This window comes from Mirounga angustirostris, unplaced genomic scaffold (assembly GCF_029215605.1).
Source record: "Mirounga angustirostris isolate CCGP_5_RB_7025 unplaced genomic scaffold, mMirAng1.0.hap1 SCAF_15, whole genome shotgun sequence".
NCBI lineage: Eukaryota > Metazoa > Chordata > Mammalia > Carnivora > Phocidae > Mirounga > Mirounga angustirostris.
In genome coordinates, this window is record NW_026991723.1 from 20,715,633 (window position 1) to 20,737,284 (window position 21,652).

Sequence of the window (21,652 nt, forward strand, 5' to 3'; positions counted from 1 at the left end):
AAATTGCAGAGTGTGATAGGCTAGGGCAAAGGTTTGCAAATCTAGGAATGTTCTTACCAATCAATTTCTTCCTGATCAATTTTTCATGAAGGCTGTGATACAGGAGATGTAGTTTTAAGCTGCGAAAACCCTGTGAAACAAGTTACAGTCTATCTTTTTGGGATGATTTATTTTAACAGATGAGTTCTTAAAAACTGGATACTGTGTACCCAACAATTTTGCAAGCTTCTCCAAGCAAAGGAAAATACCTAGTGAAAGGACAGTGTGTCCCTCTGTACTCCAAGACCAAACCTGTAGGTTATATTTCAAAATTCCCACGCAATAGTTAATTGAGCAAGAGTCTTAAGCTACCATTTATTGGCAGGCATTTAGAGACTCACCTCTATTGGTAAGCATGGTTTTCTAAGCAAATATTTACAAATATTGATTCTAACCCTGATGTTAGATATTCAAGGTGGGGCACAACAAACATTTAAAGAAAGCATGTCTCGATATTTCTGTTCATTGGAAAGGGAAAGTTGACCTATAATCCAACTACATCTTTGCTAGTTTACACTCATCCCACATAGTCTGCATTTCCTAGCATTTTGGCTTAAGTGGTGGTTGTGGTCGGGGAGTGAAAAAATGGAGTAGGGCGGCAGTTCCCAAAACAAGGAGGCTTCTTTGATGGAGATGGTAGTCTGTGGGCAGTGGGAACTGACCCAAAAGCATTGCGAAACTTTCTATATTTCCACTGCTATTTAGATGGCATTTGCATGGCTCCTCAAATGGCAGAGCCTAGTTGGCAGTGGGCAAGGCTTGGCCGTGAAGTAAGGCTTTCTGTGGCTTTTGAACCCCCATACTGGCTCCATAGCAGACCAATCTACCCATGAGAAAAGCTCATAAAAGGAAGCAAAATCTTCTGTTTTATAATGAGCTGCATATAACTGGGGGCAGAGAAGAGAGAAAGGGGAGAGCAAAATGGTTCTTTGCCCCACTGATCCATGACCATTCCAGGCCATGTGAGTTATTTTCCTGCATCCTTTTTCCCTCCCAGGAAACTTTCATAGGTTCGGAGAGGGGTGTGCTCTCCTGTCTGTCCCCTTGGAAGACGGGCTTATATATCCAGATTATGGACACAGATTGAGACAATGAGGAGACACTATGTGCCAGGATATACGGCACCCCTATGACTAGACTGAATAATTGAAAGACTACAAGCCTTAGATTAAGAAACTAAATTTGAGGGACGCCCTCGGCTCAGGTCATGATCCCAGGGTCCTGGGATCGAGTCCCACATCGGGCTCCCTGCTCCATGGGAAGCCTGCTTCTCCCTCTCCCGCTCCCCCTGCTTGTGTTCCCTCTCTCACTCTCTCTTTCTGTCAAATAAATAAATAAAATCTTAAAAAAAAAAAAAGAAACTAAATTTGAACCCTGTACATGGACAAGCATAGCCATACCTCCGGGAGTTTGTACTTGCTGATCCTTTACCTAAAAGGCTATTCCCCAAGCTATCTCCCTCACTTCATTCAGGTCTGTTCAAATGCTACCTCATCAGAAAGGACATCCCTGCCATCAGTCATCATCCTGTGTCTCCAGACCCTGCTAATTTTCTTCAGAGCGCTTTGCACCCTTTGCATATTATACATTTGTATATTATTGCCTTGTTGTCTTTCCCCAACAAAAATGTGAGTTCCCTGAGAGCAGATTTCCCAGGACTGGGAACACGGCTTGGGATATAGAAGGCACACAGTTAAGTCTTGTTTAAGAATGAACATGTCCCCTTGGGGAGCCTGGGTGGCTCAGTTGGTTAAGCGTCTGCCTTTGGCTCAGGTCATGATCCCAGGGTCCTGGGATTGAGCCCCATATCGGGCTCCCTGCTTAGCAGGGAGTCTGCTTCTCCCTCTCCCTCTGACCTTCCCCCTCCCCCGCTTGTACTTTCGCTCTCTCTCTCTGTCAAATGAATAAATAAAAAATCTTAAAAAAAAAAAAAAAGGAATGAACATGCCCCAACTATAATGTAGTTTATGACTGTGAGCAAGTCACCTATCTCCTACTTTGTTACAAGTGAAATATGGATTACAACTCTGTATTCTGCCTACATCCTAGAATCTGTATGCTGTGTACTATAAACCTGAGGGATTTAGCACCCCTTTAGATTTCTGGTGTTCTTTGGCTGATACTTCTCAATGAAGGATCAATTCTACCATTAATAACCCCGGGAGATGTCTGGTGCTAACCAGGTAAGATAGGAGCTGTGTTTATCACTCCATGAAAGAAGAGACAGCAAAAAAAATAAAAAATAAAAATTCCCCCCAAATCAGCTGCACACGGAGACCGGTGTGCCCTCTGCTGTTGCTGCTGGCCCCTCACCTGTTGAGTGCCCTGCCCACCACCGCTCGCACAACACACCTGAGCACGGAGGTTGTGAAGGTCTGTCACCCAGAGGATAGACCTTTCTGCTTTGTGGTTTAGCCTCATGTTAGCCACATTAAGAGGATAAGCAATATTGTCTTCTTAGCTGAGCAGTGCCTAAGGGAAGGAAGGCATCTGTAGGGAAGGTCTACAGTTACTCTGTTGTTTTGCTGCTGAAAGACTGAGTTATGGAAGCAGTCACAGCAATCTGTAGTTTTTTTCCTTGTTTGTAAACTCTGTGTACTTGTGTGTGAGTGTGTGTGTATATGTGTGTGTGTTTTAGTCACGCAGAACAACACACAAAGCTTGGAAGGAGCGGTGAGATACTCATTCTGATTCTTCCTTTCTTGATAGGCTAAGCCAGTGTTTCTCACCCTGAGCTTAATATAGCTCTCATATCAGAAACTCTGGGGTGGGCCCTGAATATCATTATTAAAAACAAACAAATGAACAAACAAGTATATTTGTGATTTTAAGGTGCATTCTGGATTGTAATCCACTGGGCTAAATTAAGCACAAATCGTTGAGTAAAAAATATAGGGTGGTAATTCTGATGGATGGGAATACCACATGCCCTCATAGAACATTAAAATTGAATGTAGGAGAATTAGATTCAAATTCTATCTCCACTATTTGTTATTGACATAGCAGTGAGCCGTGATCCAAATGCTCTAAACGTAGGTGTCCTCACCTATAAAATGAAGGATAATAATATTTACCTCACATGACTGCCTGAGGAGTGAGCTCGCGTGTGTGAGACCCTATCACTGTGTCCCAAAGACGGTGAGCGTCCAGTGAAGATCACATGAATCCATGCAAGTTCCCTTATAATTTAATATGATCATAAGTGAGCGCCTTGTTAATAAACCTAATAATGTCACTGTGATGACTACTACTGTCTTAGAGTATTTAAGGTTTTAGAGACTACCGAATACTGTTCCATGCACTCTCTCATTTGATTGCAGCAACCAACAATCTATAAGGAAAACAACAAGTACCCACACACACACTTCTTTTAAATGAGGAAGCAAACTCAGACTGAGGTGTTTGCCTATGACTCCCTAAGACTCCCAGCTGATAAATGGCAGAAAGACTAGAACCTGGAGTTCCCAGTCCCCAACCCCTAGTCCTGCTGCTGACAGTCCTGTGCCATCTCCTGCTGGCTTCCAAAGTGTTGGCTTCCAAGTGTGCCCGTAAAGCAGTTAAACTTTCATCGGCCACCTGTGAACATGTGTGGCATTATTTTACTGTCACCTTCAAATGCGCACGCATGCTGAAGTCTCCATGATTCCATAGCTCCCTAGTTCAAGCTCTCCCTGGTCTGTTTAGGAAGCATCTTTTCCCTTTGAACAGATGGGAGACAATTTGCTCGGGTTGCACCACGGACTCAGACTCAGCGGTGAACTCGGCAGCTACGTTCCTGACTCCCAAATCAGGTCACACTCATGGGACCACCTTCATGTCACCTGCCTCGGAACTGAACGCAGACGTGGCAGGGACACTGTCTCGAAGGTCAACCTTGCATGACATGCACACGTGTACGTTCAGCTTAGAAGATCACATTCTCTGCTTAGAACTGATTTTTGTCCTTTGGGGCCATGTCACTGCATTGAAGAAATTATTTCTGGCCTTTTGGGCCGCGAGGTCCAGGCAGAAGAGTTCAAGAGGAAAAACACCTCCTTAGTGAGATGTTTTTAGTGAGGAAGGGAAGAAGGGTGCTGAGGACCTTTCCCCCCTGCAGGGACACTATTTGTTGTTATTAATACAATTAACCTTTCACTGTTACTAATAACCAAGGTCATTTCCCTTGAAAACTTCAGGTCCGTTTCTCACTTGTTTTGAATGCGTGCACTCACACTATTTTGTTTGTATCCCTCATTCTCTGTCTCTGTCTCTCTCCCTCTCTCACTTTTCAGGGTCCTGCCTGCAATCTGTAATTCCTGTTTATACGGCTGTGGGTGTTTCAGGACATCCCCTGGCAGTTATGAAACTACTGACCAGTGGAGCCTTTTCTGCAGATGGATTTCATTCAGGACTTGTGCTGTTATATTAATGGGTTTAATTTAAACAGGACTAGCCTCGCTGGCTAAATTACTGCCATTTAAATCAATTGGTTGAGGGGGAAAGACAACCTGACCAGAGCTATTAGACTTCAATTTATTACTGTATCGGTTTTTAAACTGGGCGAAGCAAGTTTGCTAATATCTGTCCTCTGTCCTTTGAGCTCGAGTACAAAATACAGTAATGAGAGTCTTTGGAGTTTAAGAAAAGGGAAGAAGAAGAAGGAGAAGAAGAAGAAGAAGAAAAAAAAATATATATATATATTAATTTTGAGTCAGTGTTTCATGAGCCCAGACCAGGTAGCCCTTGAAAGAATCCCTACCACAGGATCCTGGAGATGCCTTTGATGTCCCTTCATTAAATGGAGATTCAAATCATCCAACAGATGTATTAGTTTAAAAAGGCTTTTTACTTGGATTTCTCCCCCTTCGTAAAAAATAAGCGCTGCTTTTTTTATTCCACACATTTCAACCTGATTCAAATAGAAAAGCAAAAGGGAAGAAAATGCTTTAGATGTGCTCTTTTGATTTTTTCCAATCTTGCCGGAATAAAATGGAATGGGAGATCAAGAACACTCAATTAATTGCAACACTGGGTGTCACTAGGAGAGGGAGGGAGAGATGGAGGGGGGCATTAGGGATGCACAACCCTTAACAAATGCATAGATTCAAAGAAGGAAGAAGAAGGGGGAATAAAAAAGCGTGTCTGTATTTTATTGCACTCGGTAAGCTTTTCGCTTGTATTTATAGCTGCAATTATATCTCAATGAGGTTTGTCTACAGTGTTGGCTTCACGCTAATTTTCCCCCTCACTGCATTCTTGGAATAGGCTCGGACTGTTTATGAACCAGACATATTGACCTCATTTACAGCTAGCAGTTTAAATCCATAATTTTTCCACCCACAATCCCTCTTTGACATTCCAGTGGTGCGGCCGGCTCAGCGAGACTGAACTAAAAGTCTCACACTTCATTGAACACCATTATGCGGCTTTATGCTTATAAGCCTGTTTCCCTCGGCTGCCTTTCAGCTTTGCTGGAGATCCGTTTGGCCACAGGCCGGCAGTGATTAACTGGAAGAATCCAATAAATCACCCTGTCAGCCAGCAGGCTCTCCTCACTATGTCTACACATCGACATTTGGATTTGCACCTCTCTCTATCTCCCCTTTTCTCTCTCTCTCTTTTGATTTTCTATCCCTCTTTCTCTCTCCTCCCCTCTTGCTACAGAGCCATTAAAACACCTCTTTTCCTTCACACAAGGTGAACTTGAACTGCTATTATGAGCGCACCTCAGTCCCACGAGCAGCCCTCCAGGGAGATAAACCCTTTGATTTGCACGGTTTTCCCTGCCCTGGCTTTTCTGCCCTCCTCTTCCAATTAATTCACCCCTTAACTCTTAGGGCTGCATCATGGAGCCAGCTGGAGTGCCGGCGAAGGGACGAGCAAGTGGGGGTTGGAGAGAGTGGCCAGGAGCCAGATGCTGAGGAGGAAATCCCATGGATTCCTGTCAACTCTTGGGCCTTTCTATGAGCCCAGCAAAGAGGGAGAAGAGCTCAGGAAAAGGAAAGAGCCCCGAAAGGGAGAGAAAGAATGAAGAACATTGAACTCTGCTTCCCCGGATGCTGAGCCGCCTGGGTTTAAATTAGAAAACTAGATCTGGATTCAGTTTCTTCCTGGGGCAGGTGTGGGGGGGGGGGGGGCAGGGAGCAATTATACGTTCACAACTAAATGGCCATGCCCAAGTTTAGGAGCATTTATGAGACTACTCAAGACCCTGCCTGCATAGAAGGTAAAGGGGTGAGCTAATGATTCTGATAAGGGGCGGCCCCCCTTTGGCACGGTCACCGTCCGGGGGTGGGGGGGCAGGCAGCGTGCCCTGAGCAGATTCCTGACAGCCTCAGACTTCCCATTTCTCACGGGGGACCTGGGTTGGTGAAAACAGCCTCCTCTTTGACTTGACTGGTAATTTCCTGTCCCCATTTCTTTCGTATTCTCCACATGGCCACAGTCTTCTTTTGTCTGGGATTATTTCTGCACTGTGAGCACAAGCATTTGTTTGATGTTCCAGACATCAAATATACTGTACGCTCTCCGAGTGGCCAGAGGAAGCGAGGTTCTTGCTTTTGAAAACTCCACTGGCAAGAATGACAAAAGGCAGTCTGAACTGCAGACACAAAGGATGGGAGAGAGAGGAAGGGACGGGACCAGTCAGGGGTGATTACGATCCTCCCCTCCCAGCAACACACCGCGGGGACGGTGGAACAGCAGTAAACCTCCTGCGCGCGAGAAAGGAAATCGATACAGCCACAAAGGGGTGGCCCGCCTTTGTCGATGGGCTTCCAGTTTGTGCCAGCAGAGACGGAGCCCTTCTCCAGACAGCAGTGCTTTGTATCCACACCTCCACCTTCTGACCGATCCTTAGTAGACGTTTTTTTACTAAACTTTGGCATTTTTGTCAGCTGCCTTCTATATTTGTAAGTTAACTAAGTAGATAGACAGATAGACAGGTGATTAGATAATAGACCCACAGAGGGAAACTAGGGAAGGCGACCCTGAGTATCTTGTCTATAGTACCTGGTAAGCATGATACAGGTACGAAGTATCTGGCACACAGTAATAACTTTAAATGTGGTCTTTCTCCTAAACTCTTACAGAGCCTGACAAGTATACGAGCCAATCAGGAGACATGGATGTGGCCCTTGGGCATATGGTAACTCTCGCGGTCCATTGTCATTCCCAGGCTGTTGTCCACTAGGCTCTCTGCTCCCCACTTCGCATTTCCAGCGCTCATTCTGTTTCATTTCACTCCATCTGACCCCCTGCCGTTGATGAGTGAGCACATTTTAACCAAATATGCAAACCACTATACAGGAGATGAAACTGCTGCTTTGCCGACGTTCCCATGCATTTGCATCGCGGCACGTTGAAGCTACTGATAAAAAGGATGTAAAAAAAAATTATTTTGAGGACTCATTCCTATTCCCCATTTCTGTAGATCACAGAAGCGAGGGAGCACCCCTGAGAATACTTAAGTCAAGAATATTGTTTGCATACCTACTAGGTTCCCAGTGCATATCATTATATAAAAATTTGAAGACCGCACATGAATTTTTAAGTATAAGGCAAGGAAATGGGTTTCACGAGCCATCCAGTTATTGCTGTGACGGTAGGGAGGTGGGGTAGGGAGTCTATTCTTTCAAAAAATAACTGTCAGATGTGGAAACATCAGTGACGCTCACGTAACCTCATGGTCAGGAGCACTGAGGGTGCCCTCGCCTTCAACAGGCATTGCAGTTATTGTACAAAGACAGTTACCTCAGCGTGACTCAGTTTCTCCGTTTGTAAAAGAGTCGTAAAAGCATTTGCCACTTTCCTGTGGTAGACAACTCTTTTGAGAAAGAACAGTCTACGTAGAGTGCTTTGTGTACCTTAGAGACAAGGTAATATTGAAATTTATCTCAGCATTACCATTAAATCTTTCCTCCTGGGGACTCAATATTTTTCAATATTGTCTCATCGATTCTAGCAGCATCAGAAACAAGAGGAGGAAGAACAGTATAGTAGCAAGATCATTAAAACACGAGCTGGAGAAACTGGATTTTCTTTCTAGTTCTGCTCCAAAATAGCTCCATGCCCTCCAGAAAGCTCTCAAGGGCCTCTGTTCTTTATAATGTCCAAGGTTTCCTCTGTAACGCTAAGTTCACCAACAGAAAAAAGAGAGTGCCTGTCCTTTGTGCTATACCTTTGCACAACCACATTCTCCACAGACCTTTTCTTCGCAGTTTTATAAACGTGCTCTCCTTGGTCTCATTTGGCCTCTTTGTTAACTTCAGGTTACTTCCCTGTCTCTTTTTGCTCCTTCTGGTTGGCAGTGTAGGCACTGTTCAAAGTTCTGCCCTTGGTCTTCTCCTCTATTTATACTCTCTGCCTCCACAGCTTCATTCAGCTTTGATTACGGTCTCTATGTGCAAGACTGTCTGGTTTCTCTCTCTTGTCCTGACTGCCTTCCCCAAATCCATAGCCATCATTCCACCTGTCTTTGATATGCATTTCTACCTGGATGTGCCACCAACATCTCAAGTTCCACAGGTATAAAGGCAATGGATTCAGATTTCCTGATCCCACTGAATCGGAGAAGCAGAGCCACTATGAGTATACATGGAATAAAGGATATAGTGTGTGGTTTAGACTTTCCGCAATCATGAGAGCTGGTAGAGGAGTGTCTGTAGTGCTCTTGATTCTGTGCCTGGTGTTGAGCCAGAAGTCCTAGGGGTCAGCCAGATTGGCAGTTGGAAAAAGAGAGTTGGGTGTGGTCAAGGACAAGGATAACCACGGGGATGAACGAGAACTCACAGAGCAATCTCTTAACCTCCTCCAAGTGCTGCCATGGGTCATTTGCAACGGAATCCAGTGCCCTTCCCCTCCAAGTGCATTTGTGGTTGGCCTAGACCTTGAGGAAGCTGCAGAATATCTGGCAGGAGGAGGAAGAGTTGTATATCCAGGTACACACACCAACAAGGTGAGCTGGCAGATCAATGGCAACACCCATGAGCTGCCACAGTTGGGACACCCTGCACCAAAATTCAGAGCATAAGATATATCTGCTCTGTTTCACTTCCACTTTCAGGGCTCATGGGACAGGTGCTTTGTGGCCAGCACTCATCCAAAAACACGCAGGGAAGGGAATTCTGGGAGAGTTAAGAAGACAGCGCTACCTCACCCACACAATGCCCTATTTCCTAATTTTGTTCATAACATGACATCTTCCCATGATCCAGATTAGAAACCATGATGTTCCCTTGTTTCCCCATCTAATCAGCTGCTGAAACCAGTCCACTCTACTCAATAAAGATATTGTGATATCTTTTCCATTCATTCTAGCCTCTTTTGCAATCTGTACCATCTTGGTCACCAGTTGAGGAGTTCATTATCTCTTACCTATGGACTATGGCAATAATGGTGATAATCTCCAAAGAAATCTCAGGCGCTGTCATCTCTCTTCCCCTTCAGTCTTTCTTCTCTAACCGGAAGATTCCATAGATGCCCACTGTTCAAGGATAAGGTCAAACTCCCAAGCCTGGTACAGAGACCCTCCACAGTCTGGGCTAAATTAATTTTTCTAACCATATATTTCCCTGTTGGCTTTCAGGAGACTTAAGATGCATCCACTATTCCACTGTTCCCTGTCCAGGATTCCTCTGCCTCTCCCTTGCTCACACTGCTCCTCCTGGCTTGAAGGCTTCTTCCCCAATCTTGGGTCCTACTGTCCTCTCAAGAGTAGTTACACCTCTGCTCAGATTCCATTGCTTTCATAATCCCCCTTCCAGACACATGTAGTCATTTTCACCTCTGCAAATCCTAAAATCAATGACTGAGATTCCTTTTACTATACATGATCTTGCCTTGAATACATGTTATATACCCCAAATTAGACCATACATTTTGAAAATGGGGACCACTTCTTCTTTATCTTTGAATCTTTCCCTGCACCATGCACATGTGAGGATGCTCTCTCTGAATGCGATCAAGCTTTCATGGGAAGGACACCAGTGGGAGAAAGGCAGTTCAGTGGATCAAACAGCTTTAGCCATGCTTAATTTGGAACTAAACTCCCAAGTACAAGGTTTATGAGAACTACATTAGTTCAGACTCTTCGAGTTGCCAGCAACCAAAACCCAAACTCAACGCTAGGTTAAATTTTGTTTGTGAGAAAGGAAACTCTTGCTTCATGGGACTGATGGTCCAGGCGTGACTCAAATGAGTTCATACTGGGACTCGGTACTTTATTATGTCCTTTGTTATGTGTTGGCCTTGCACAGTTATCCCCTCTGCCTCCCAACAGTTACCAACAGGATGTTCTGTTACCAACAGTTTCGACATAAGTGGTGGGGGTTCTTCTGATTGGGGCTCGTTGTATCACGGGGGCAGTTCCTGAACAAATCACTTTGGCCAAAGAGGCAAAATTTACTGAGTGGTTTAGGTATGAGTTGGAGGCCATCCCTATTTGAACCAGACTGAGAGGAGCAGGAGAGGTAGATCCTCCAAAAGGAGGTACAGTTACCGTCAGAAGAGGGAAAGGACTCTGGGCAGGAAAATCTATCAATTTCCTCTCAGTAGCTTTGGTAATGACCACCCGAAGACTCCTGTTTGTTCCTTCTCCCTTTAATAGTTTCTTCATCAAGTCTCTGCCCTGCTGTGTACTTCTTCCGCCATTTCTCCCTCAACATTTCAACCAAGTGGTCGTTTTTTAAAATTCAGAAATACTTGGTATTAATCATGTGTTCTCTGTGTTGATGGAATTAATTCAGGGTGAGTTCCTCAAGCATTGGCACCTAAGAACGATTTTGGTGTGAATATGGTACCATTCATTCTTACCTCTTGTGGTGTGCATTGCATATTCAAGACATGCCACAAACATCATTAACTAATTAGACTTTAAGTAGCCTCTCTGGACGTGGAGAGGTATTATCTGGAATTGCAGGTACACTATACAGAGAAGGTACACAGCTTCCAAGAAAACCACCCATGAACTCAAATAATTGCCTCACAGTGGTTTCTCCCTCAAGTGAAAGCCCTTTCCAAGGGAAACCCCAAGTTCACACACACCAGGGAAGGAGGACTCCATGGGCAAATCTCACAACAGCGCCTGCCACACAGTGGAAGGCATTCATCACTGAGGAGTTTTTACATCAGTTGCATTATGGATTACCTGAATAGAATCCCATGCACATATTTGTGGGTGACAGTGGTCGGCTCCCTTGTAGCTGTATCTAGCAGGAAAGATTGCTGCAGAGGAAAGGAAATGAGACTTAGCAATCAAAGAGGAATGGAGGGGGAGAAAAGAAGAAGAAGAAAAAGAAGGATGAGCCCCTTTGACTCCCTTGGAATTGAAAAAAGTTCTGAGTTACTGGAAAAACTGAACATAATCCGTCTGGGGTTTTGAGGACCATTCAGGCAGAAACCACCCACTTTACCACCAGGCAAGTGACAGCCAGTGGAAGTCACCATGTTGGCAAGTGGCCAGGAGGCCCAGCTGGACACCAGCTCGCTCTGTTGCCTGCTGGGTATTCTCTCTCTCTTTCTCTCTCCCTCTCACGCTCTCTCTCAGGCCTAAAATGGAAACCGCAGATTCAACTTGCCCCAGAGAGCTGGATATAAACACTATGATAAAGTGCTTTGCAGGAGTCAAGTCCTTTCTGCATTGCAATGAGGTTATTTTTGATGGTAATAATTCCTTCTCTAACGAGTACCGTATCCTGTACCTGGAGATCAGGTGGTCGCTCCTGGATCTCGGTACTTTTTCCTGTAATTCAAGCAAGCAACACATCTTCCTACTGGAGTGTTCATAAGGTTTGAAAATGAGGTCCTGTAGGGAACTCCTCCTAATTGCCAGAGTGAGTCACTTTCCTTTCCAAGCAAAGAGGTTTCTGTTGGTGACATTAGAGAGCAGGCGCTTGTCTGTATTGTAACAGCTTAATTATAAGTATGGGTATAATCACACAATCTGTCATTATACCTTTTTTTCCACCCTGAGAATTTGTACTGCAATCACTGTAACACTATAACAACATGAACAACAGACTGTCTGGCCTCCCAGGATCATTGCCTTTGCCATGCCTGGTAGGGATGAGCAGGCAGCTTTGGAAGAAAGAACTGACTCCTATCTAGCAGCAAAAACAAGTCTGGGTCCTTCATCGGGCTTTCAGGGCATCCTGTTCATTTGGCTTTCTCAAAAGGACCGTCCGGTCCCTCACTTTCCTCCCAGCCTCAGAGGCCACCCCCCCTCTTGTTTCATCTGCTTGAAAATTGCAGAAGAAGAAACCACCCTTCTGCTATTTTGTACCCAAACCAAGTGAAGTGGAAATTGCACGAGGAAACCTATCCATCTGTTATCCCTCAGCTCAGCAGTGGATGGAATTTATTACACTGTGCATCTTGCCCCCTGCCTCTGCCAGGCAGCCTGTGGGGTGAAGTATGGGTGGGTGGGGGGAGGCTCTCCTCTCAGAGAGGGGGCAATTGCCTTGGCGGCTGCATCAGCAGAAGTAGCAAACCTATTTATTACGGAGTGAGAGACGGTCACAGAACAGCAACAGATGGAAGGCAGGAGGAAAGGTGTCGCTGTGGAACTGAAAGTAACCTTGCATCCCACCAGCCACCGACCGCACCATTTGACATGACACCTAGACCAGGGCATGCCCCAAGAGGCCTAGAACTCACCCTTTTGGGTTGAAAGAATAGATTTTAGAGGGAAAGCCTATGTCTGAAGAGACTGTGGACATTCATCCATGACCTGGTCCCATGTGTCAAGAAAAGAGTAAAATTTAAAAGAAACAGAGCCTGGGTGCTGGCCCCTTCTTTGGACCCAGGAGAATTTGTGGCAGCCTCCTACACTTTACCTTCACTACACCGGGGGTGGTGGTGAAATAGACATTGTTGGCATATTAAGTACCGCGGGTCCCTTGTTGGCACTGATGACTCTTTCATCATAAGGGAATGGCTCACTGAGCCCCACACTTGTCAAGGTTGAACCACAGGAACTAAATGTAATACTTCAGATTCTCCTTTTCCTACTCTGTTTATGGACCTCTTTATCCTCCCAGAAAATATGGTTATTTGTTTGTGTTTGTGGATTTTCTTTGATCCATAATGGAGTACTCCAGGCACAAAGAAAACATTGGAGATTTGACTCTTAATCAGTAATGATATCCCTCACAGACCATCAAATATAATCTAATCCTTTAATGTTGCTTCATGGCTACCCTCAGGCTTTAAAAGAGATAAGGCAATTAGTGAAGGATCCATTTATTTTTTTCTTTATCAGGTTGAAATTTTAACTAGCGTCATCAAGCCTGCCAATACCCCCTTAAAACAGACCTTGTAAGGAGGGTGTGTGAGATCTTGGCATACAAGGGCCATATTAATGCCACACGTTGTGTGAATTTGTCATTCTCTCTAATAGTACAAAGTTATGCCCCTTTTAATTGACTCATTTTTTCGATTTGTTCATTCATGCAAGAGTTCCTTCTGTAAGCCAGATACTTACTATATTGTGTAGGGGATAAAAGTCTTAAAATACACATGGTCCCTATCCCCATAGAGCGTATAGCCCAGTGAAGGGGACAGTCAAGAAGATGGTCAATATTTAGTGATTGGGAAAATTTAAGAGGGGCCTGTAGCCCAGAATTGGAGGTAAGTGTTAATAAATTGAGAATAACAGGGAAGAGTATTCCTTTCATAAAAAATAAAAATGGCAAATATCTGGAGGTGAGAGAAACATGGGACTTTAAAGGAATTTGAGAGCGCAAGAAAGAAGTTGAGGAATTGGCTTACGTCATTGTGGAGGCTGGCAAGTCCAAATGCATCGGGTTGGCCTGCAGGCAGGAAATCCAGGGAAGAGTTAATGTTGCAACTCAAGTCCAAAGGCGGTCTGGAGCCAGAATTCCTTCTTCCTCAGGGGACCTCAGTCTTTTTCTTTTAAGACCTTCAACTGATTTAATGAGGCCCACCCATTCTATGCTTTCCTTGAAGTCTACTGATTTCAATGTTAATTTCATCTAATAAATACCTTCACAGTGACATCTAGACTGATGTTTGACCAAATGTCTGGGTACCAAGCCAAGGTGACACATAGAATTAGCCATCACAAGTAGTAAACAACTTATAAAGGACTTCGTTAAACCTTATTAAGGAGTTGACATTTATCCCAAGAGTAATACAGAGCCATCTGGAATGGGGTTGAGGTGAGAGAATAAGAGCTGCTTTTTAGGAAAATGACTCTGGCCATGTCACACAGAAGAGAACACTGGAGGAGGGACCAAGCCTGGAGACCAGAAGACCAGAGAGGAGGCTGTTATAATAATTTCAGTGAAAGGAATCATTTCCTGAATGAGACAATATCAATAAGAACAGAAGGGCATAGATTCAAGATATGCAATAGATTTGATTGTTTGGGTTTTGTTTTGTTTTGTTTTAGGAAAGGTTACAACTGGTTAGCAAGGCAGGCAACATAATTGGTGGGGCCCAGTGCAAAATGCAAATGATGGGTTCCTTGTTCGAAAAGTGGGGAAAAGCTTTTTCCTTTTTTCTGCAGGCTCTCTCAACCCTGCATAGTGTGTTTTATTTGCTATTGAATGTAGTTCTTCCTTGGGCATGGGAATATTCACAGAACATGTGGAGATCCTCACAGGAGCCCAGAGCCTGGCCCCACTGCTTGGTGGATGGGTGTATATGCCCATACCCATGACCCCATCCTACTTCACTGTCCTAGCAAGCTTCTCTTATAAAACACAGGTTCAAAGAAAAATATGAATAGTTTCAGGACAGCGGTGGCAGAACATTAAACCCCAAGGATGAGGCCCTTCTGGGCACAGGGTTCTGTGTGACTGCATGGGTCACCCATGCCATACCGTGGAAGCTGACCCTTCCAGTGAGAAGCAAAGGGTGTGCTGAGTGACAGGAAAGAATAATGATACCAATTTTCTGTCTTGATAAAGTTGGAGTATGGCAGTCCCATTAACACAGAGAAAAGTAGAGGAACAGGTTTGGGGCTCTGGGGCTTGTGGCCATGGATTCATTGACTATATAAGAGACAAGTCCAGTAGGTAGCTAAATATATGCACTTGAATCTCAAAAAAAAAAAAAAAAAAAAAAAAAGGAATCTGGGCTAAAGACTAAATTGGACATCATCAGTGTATAGAATGTACTTAACCATTTATTCTAGATGCAGGGACAGGTCTGTGCTTGTCCACATATACATGGCCATTTCATAAAGACAGAGATCTGAAAGAACTAAGGTAGTCTATGGATGTAGCAGCTGGAAGCCCATTGGCTGTCATGGGAATGAACCTTCTCACTCTGACCTCTCTCACCCCAAATGAGCTAAAAGACTCTTACAACTCAACTGAGGCAAGATGGCACCTGCAAAAGGTCCTGGTCTTGGGCTCAGAGGGACCCAGCCGAGGTCCTAACATTTCCCAGCTGTGTGACCTTGCAGAAATCACTTAGTCTCTAGTACTAAGCCCTTGTAATTTTCCTTTGTCAAAATCAGGATAATTAAGTATCTCTCACTTTGTTGGGAGGCTGAAACAAAATAGCGAACGTGAATGTCCTTTGTATGTGGCAAAATGACTATAGGTGTGAAATTATCTTATTGCCGTAATAGATCTGGGCAGCTTGGAAAGCTACGTTAGCTCTTTTGTGTCACCAGGCACTAAAACGTATATGAAAACTCAAGTATTCTGGATGGCATACGAGTGCCTACCTGAGGATTCTGTGGTCATGAGCAGCCCTTTATGGCTCAACTTTATAAATGATGGCTGTTTTCCTTGAACCAAGCGAGGTGGCCATAGATAGCTCCTATTTCCACTTCTCCCAGTCTAACTGTTTGATGGGGCCCACCCTCTTCTCTGCCCACTGATTGCATTGTCTTTACCGCTTCTGCTTCTCCAGCCAACCCCTGTCATCGGCTGTCCAGGGCCTCATTTATTAGAGCCATCCCTCATGATTCCTGCCATGCTCTGTCTTCCCTGCAAGAGGCACTAGGTTGAGGAAAAATAATTAGTAATCCAGGCACTGCAGGTCTGATGAGACACCTGCAGCATAATCATCCAAATCAAATATTTGGTTCGGCTTCTTCAGATGATATATCTCTTCCTGCAACTGCTGAATGGCAGCTTAGCGGAACTTGTACTGAGAATGAAGAACACCTCAGAGGAAGGAGGGAGCCTTCCTGCTCTGTTTTGCCACAGTCCGTCCCAGTGTCTGCAAGGCTGAACTCCTATCTCACATGTTCAGACTGTTCCAATCCCATCAGCTGGAAGGGACAGTTGTGGGGGAATGGAAGAGACAATTTAATTTACTCAAGTGGCTCAGGAATGAGTAGTTGTGCCTCCAAGGAAACACCCAGGTGCGTCCTCTGAAAATCATCACTGTCTGACACAGGAACTGGCAGCTTTCTGAGTCCCTGGGAAGATACCTGGTTTTACAAAGCATCAATTCATCCTCATTATTCCGCAATCGAGAGAACTCAGACTCGGTCTTCAGAGTTTTTCACGGTAGACTCAGGACTAGAACCCTTGGCTCCTCCTGCCTGATTCAGCATCCCCTCCACTAAAACCAGATCCTACACCCAACCATGTACAGTAGCTCTGTCACTGCCCCATTTGTTCAGTATAGTTTCTAGATTGTTTGCTGCATCCCAAGCTCTTTTCACTTAGAAAGCCATAGAAGAGTGAAGAATCAGAGAAGATTCTCATCTGGCCCATTTCATTAGTTTAGCTGATTTTCTTAGCTTATAATTTTCCTGGACCTATCAAGATATTTTCCAAGAACCATATACAGAAAATTAATACATTTTCATCTTTGTCTTGGGTTCATAAGATATTAGTGCAAATAATGTAAGGAGAGCTTAGGTTCTCCGACTGGGTTAACTTCCCCTCTTATATAAGGCATAACACCCTTCATATCCTCCGATAAGTTCTGAACCAACTGAAAATAAGCTGTTTTTTTTAGGACTTCTTTATGGTCTGTCTCTCTCAGCAGATTGGAAAGGCCACAAGAGCAAGGGGCTATGATCATTGTCCTGTCTACAGCCACATGCTCAGCACTCAGTATTTGCTTGATAAATATCTATAGAAAATTTCAAATAACTTGGAATTATAGAGAGAGCAGTAAATTTGATGGCAGGGAGGCAGCTAGAGATTCCATAATCTACCCCCTCTTTTTGCAAATGAGTAAACAGTCTCAAAGACGTTGTGACTTAACCAAAGTGACACAATTTCTTTTTTTTTAATTTTATTTATTTATTTGACACAGAGAGAGAGAGAGAGCACAAGTAGCCAGAGTGGCAGGCAGAGGGAGAAGGAGAAGCAGGCTCCCCACTGAGCAGGGAGCCTGACGTGAGGCTCGATCCCAGGACTCTGGGATCATGACCTGAGCCGAAGGCAGATGCTTAACCAACTGAGACACCCAAGCACACCAAGTGTCACCATTTCTTGACCCATTCATTCATGCCATGCTTATTGAGCACGTACTCCATGCTTGATGAATGTGGTTATGGAGACCATTAAGACATGTATCACTGCTACTGGAGAGCTTATAGTATAAAGGGAGGAATATGCAATTAAACAGGTAATTATAATACAATGATGTAAGTGACAGGGCAGAGATGCAAGAAATAGTCTGCATAGAGAAATCAGGACAAGCTTCCCAGAAAAGGAAATCTGAGCTATGTCTTGAAGGATAAATTGAGCCTGTCAATCAAAGAAGGGGAAAAGTCAGTCCAGGTGGAGGGAACAGCATTTATGAAACCTTGAAACCATAAGAACATACATAGAAGGATCAAGGAAAAGTGGGCTAGTGCTATAGAGACATAAGGAAACTGGCAGAAGGTGGCTCAAGAGAAGGAGGCGTGGAGCCAGAAATTGAGGAGCCCTGTCCATTGTGTTAAGGATTTGGGCTTAGACCAGCGATCCTCAAACTTTACTGAGCGTAAACATCACCCAGGCATCTTGTTAAAATGCAGATTCTGACACGATAGGTCTAGAAATTCTGAGTTTCTAACAGGCTCCCAGGTGACATCAGTGCTCCTGGGCTCAGACTTCACCTTAAGAAAAAAAGCACAAGGAACCAGGCAGCCTGCAGAGGTGTACGTATAAGGCAGTGGTTCTCAAATTGCGCACCCCACATTTTTAACCTCCCACACCAACCTACTGAATGAGAAACTCTATGGGAGGCCCAATGCTCTGTATTTGCACAAGCCCTCCAGGTGATGCTGAAAATTTGCACTAAAGTGTGAGCACCACCAAACTAGGACAATAACCAGATTTTCTTTGTAGAAATTAATCAGATAATAATCAGATTTGCTTTGTAGAAAGATGACTCTGGTAAAGATCACCAGACCCTTGGTCCAGTGCTCCTTCCATGACAACCCAAAAAATGATGCACAGATCTCTAAGTATGATATTTTAGATCCAGGAATATTCTGAGATTTCAAAATGACAGAGTCGTTAATGAGGAATAAATTTTCTCCCACTGCATTTAGAATCATCTTTATGATTATAAATAGCATGAATTATGCTGTGTTTGATGACATCTTTAAGTGTTAGTAATTGAACTGCACACTTAATGAATATGAGTAGAGAATTAACACAAGCCTATATTCAGAAATCAAAGTTGACCTTAACCAATTAGTTTTAAAATTGTTTAGAAACAACTTGTGCATTTTTTATTATATACCCCTCAGGTACATCTGAGGTAGAAGATGAAGAGGTGAAATATTTTATCAGAGTTTATGCTTAGACTCAGGGAAAATTTCTGATCACGATTTACCCTGGAACCATATCATTAGATCCAATAACTTTAAAAGAATCCAAGGTTTTGAAAAAAACCACCTTGCCCAGAGTTCTCTCTCCTTTCATTGGGGGTAATATTGTGCAGTGCTGAAGTAAGCAGAAGGGATAAATGAATGAATGGATCAATGAATCAATTAATTTATGGGAAGGCAATAAGCAGATATGCACGAACAAAGGAAAGAAGGAACAAATAACACCAAATTAGAGAACATAGACTAATTTTCTACATTAGAATCAACTGAAAAGCTCACTCCAGATTAATTAAATCAGAATCTGTGTCATAGGATCCAGACATCAATATTTTTTTCAAACTTACCTGATATTTCTCAGGTACTAACCAAATGTGATATCCATTGGCCTAAGAGGCTTTAAGCTTCCATTCATAGTATTTTTTATAGTTAAAATTGTAAATGACACTCCTTTTTTTTTTTTTTTTTTTGAGGCTTTTGGCATTTGTGAAGGCCTGGCCTCTCACATTCTGGCAATCACTATTGTCTATATAAGTAAGACAGGAAGTTCAAACATCACTGTGTTGCTAGAACCCAGGACTATATTAAAGCTGGAAGAAGATGAGAACCAGACCCAAAGATAGTAAATTAGAGGGTCTTTGGGTGTGAAATTCCTCCGTGACAATACAGAAAGTGACAGTTCTCTAAAGGAAACCCAGAATCCCCTCCGAAGAAACTGGGGCCACAAAACCATGTCTCGCCAAAGCATTTTGCGCAGACCCACACAAAAGTAATTTTCCGGCCCATGAGGATGTGTGCTATTTGCAAAAGCAGCAAGTGTGGATGACGCACACCTGTTTTAATTGCTTCATGAAGCATTGTGAGATTTTTGCCTGAATCTAGAAATGACACAGAGGCTTCCATTTCAGCTCTGAATATCACAGACAGGCCAGATGGAATCCTGTCGCCTATGTGATTGAGCGTATTTTTCATGTGAAAGTAGAAACCAATGGGTACGTCATCTTAGGGTAATCTGGGAGGACGTTTTTCTTCATTCTATCCAGCAGACCATGCAGAAACACCTGTTTCATATCTTGGACTCATTTGCAACTGCTCTCTAAGAAATAAGTGTTGAAACAATATCATTAAGCCACTTTTTAAAATTCATATACTTGGGCGTCGAAGAAAATATAAAATTCAGAGCTTGTTTCGCCATTTCCACCATAATGCTCAGAGTTTTGGGTAATTAAACATGCCTGTCCCTGCTTGTAGGCAAGTCTGACCAACTGTCAGTTTGCTCAGGACTGCAGGGCTTCCTGGGATGAGGGAATTTTAGTGCTAAAACCAGAAAAGGCCAGGGAAACCTGGGACCAGTTGATCACATGTATACTCACCTGAGCAAGTCATGGCACTGTGAGCTACAATGCGCCCATTTGTGGAAGTCGTTCTGGAGCCAAAGACTGCCCAAGGAGGTATGTCATTCCGTGACGGGAGAGTGACTGCAGGAAGCATGGCCATATGTATCCAGAGGGCCCAGGGCCCATTGGAGACCGATGCTGCTCTGAAAGAGCCATGAATAATCTCTCTCATATTCCTAGTCATGGCCACCAATGCCCAAGGTTGGATTCAATCTTATTTTCCGTTATCTCAAAGAATACCAAGGAAAAATGAAGTTGAATTAACTTCAGTTTCAAAGTAGACACATACAGTGTCACAATTTGAAACTGGTTTTGGAGAAGCCAATAAGCAACATTTGAGCCTAGTGATTGGGACGGTCTTTATTAGACCATTGTGGGAAGTCCTGACCAGAGTTCTAACAGCGCTTTGCAGACCTTAATGTGCATTGGAATCACCTGGGGATCTTGTTAAACTGCAGCCTGTGATGCTAAGCGGGCAGAGGTGGGGCCCAGAATTCTGCATCTCTAACAGGTTCCAAGGTGACCCCAGGTAGCCCAAGGACCCAACACTGGGTAGTAGGGCCCAGAGCTCAGAGGTTTCCCATCGGACTCAGGGCAGGACCACAGGAGCGCTCTCCCTCTTCCTTCTCCATCCTTTCCAACAGAAGCAGCTATCTTTATTGCTACAGAAATGCCACATGAGAATTTGTTTGCAAATGCATTCCACTGCTTTAAAAAAAGAAAAGAAAAAGAAAGCCATAGCATTAAAAAATGCACACCCGTATGAAAACAACTAATTCTGCAGGAGCATGAAAATAGCTCCCCACGAGCAATGCTGCCATGCACTGGTGTTCCCTTCAGGTCGGCTGAGGACACTGATCCAGTCCGAGCATCTAGTGCCTCATCACCCAATTTCTGACAGAGCATGGTGTTAGCTCTGTGGCAGTAATGCCAAATCTGTAGTTTAATTAAAAATGAAAAGGGAAAACAAACCTCTCTCCAAACATAGAACAACGGAAGAAAAGCCCTCATAGGGGATGGCCCCGTAGACCCCAACTAAATGATGATTTTCATTTGTAGAACCTCCCACCTGACCCATGTAAACAGGAACAAAAACAGATGTCTGGTAGGCTGGTACCCCGGAGCCAATTGCAGAAGGGAGCCACTGGCGAGATGTAGGCTGTAGGTGGATAGGGCCCAGATTAATTAGGGAATGTTTCAAAACCAAAGCAGAACAGAACTGTTCCTGCAGAAGGGTCTCTTCGGAGCAGGGGGCCCATGAGAACCCTTTCGTGTAAGCTTAAAACATCCTTTATACAATCAAAAAACTTATTAAACTTGAGCAAAGAACCACTGTGGGTTCAAAGACACCTAGGCATCTCTCACTAGAGCAATATTCCCTAAGATTTTATTTGATTTAATTATTCATAATGGGACTTAATGCTTTTTTTGGTACTACACTCCTATTTTAAAGGGCACTGCAAGGTAGGCTCTGAGACCA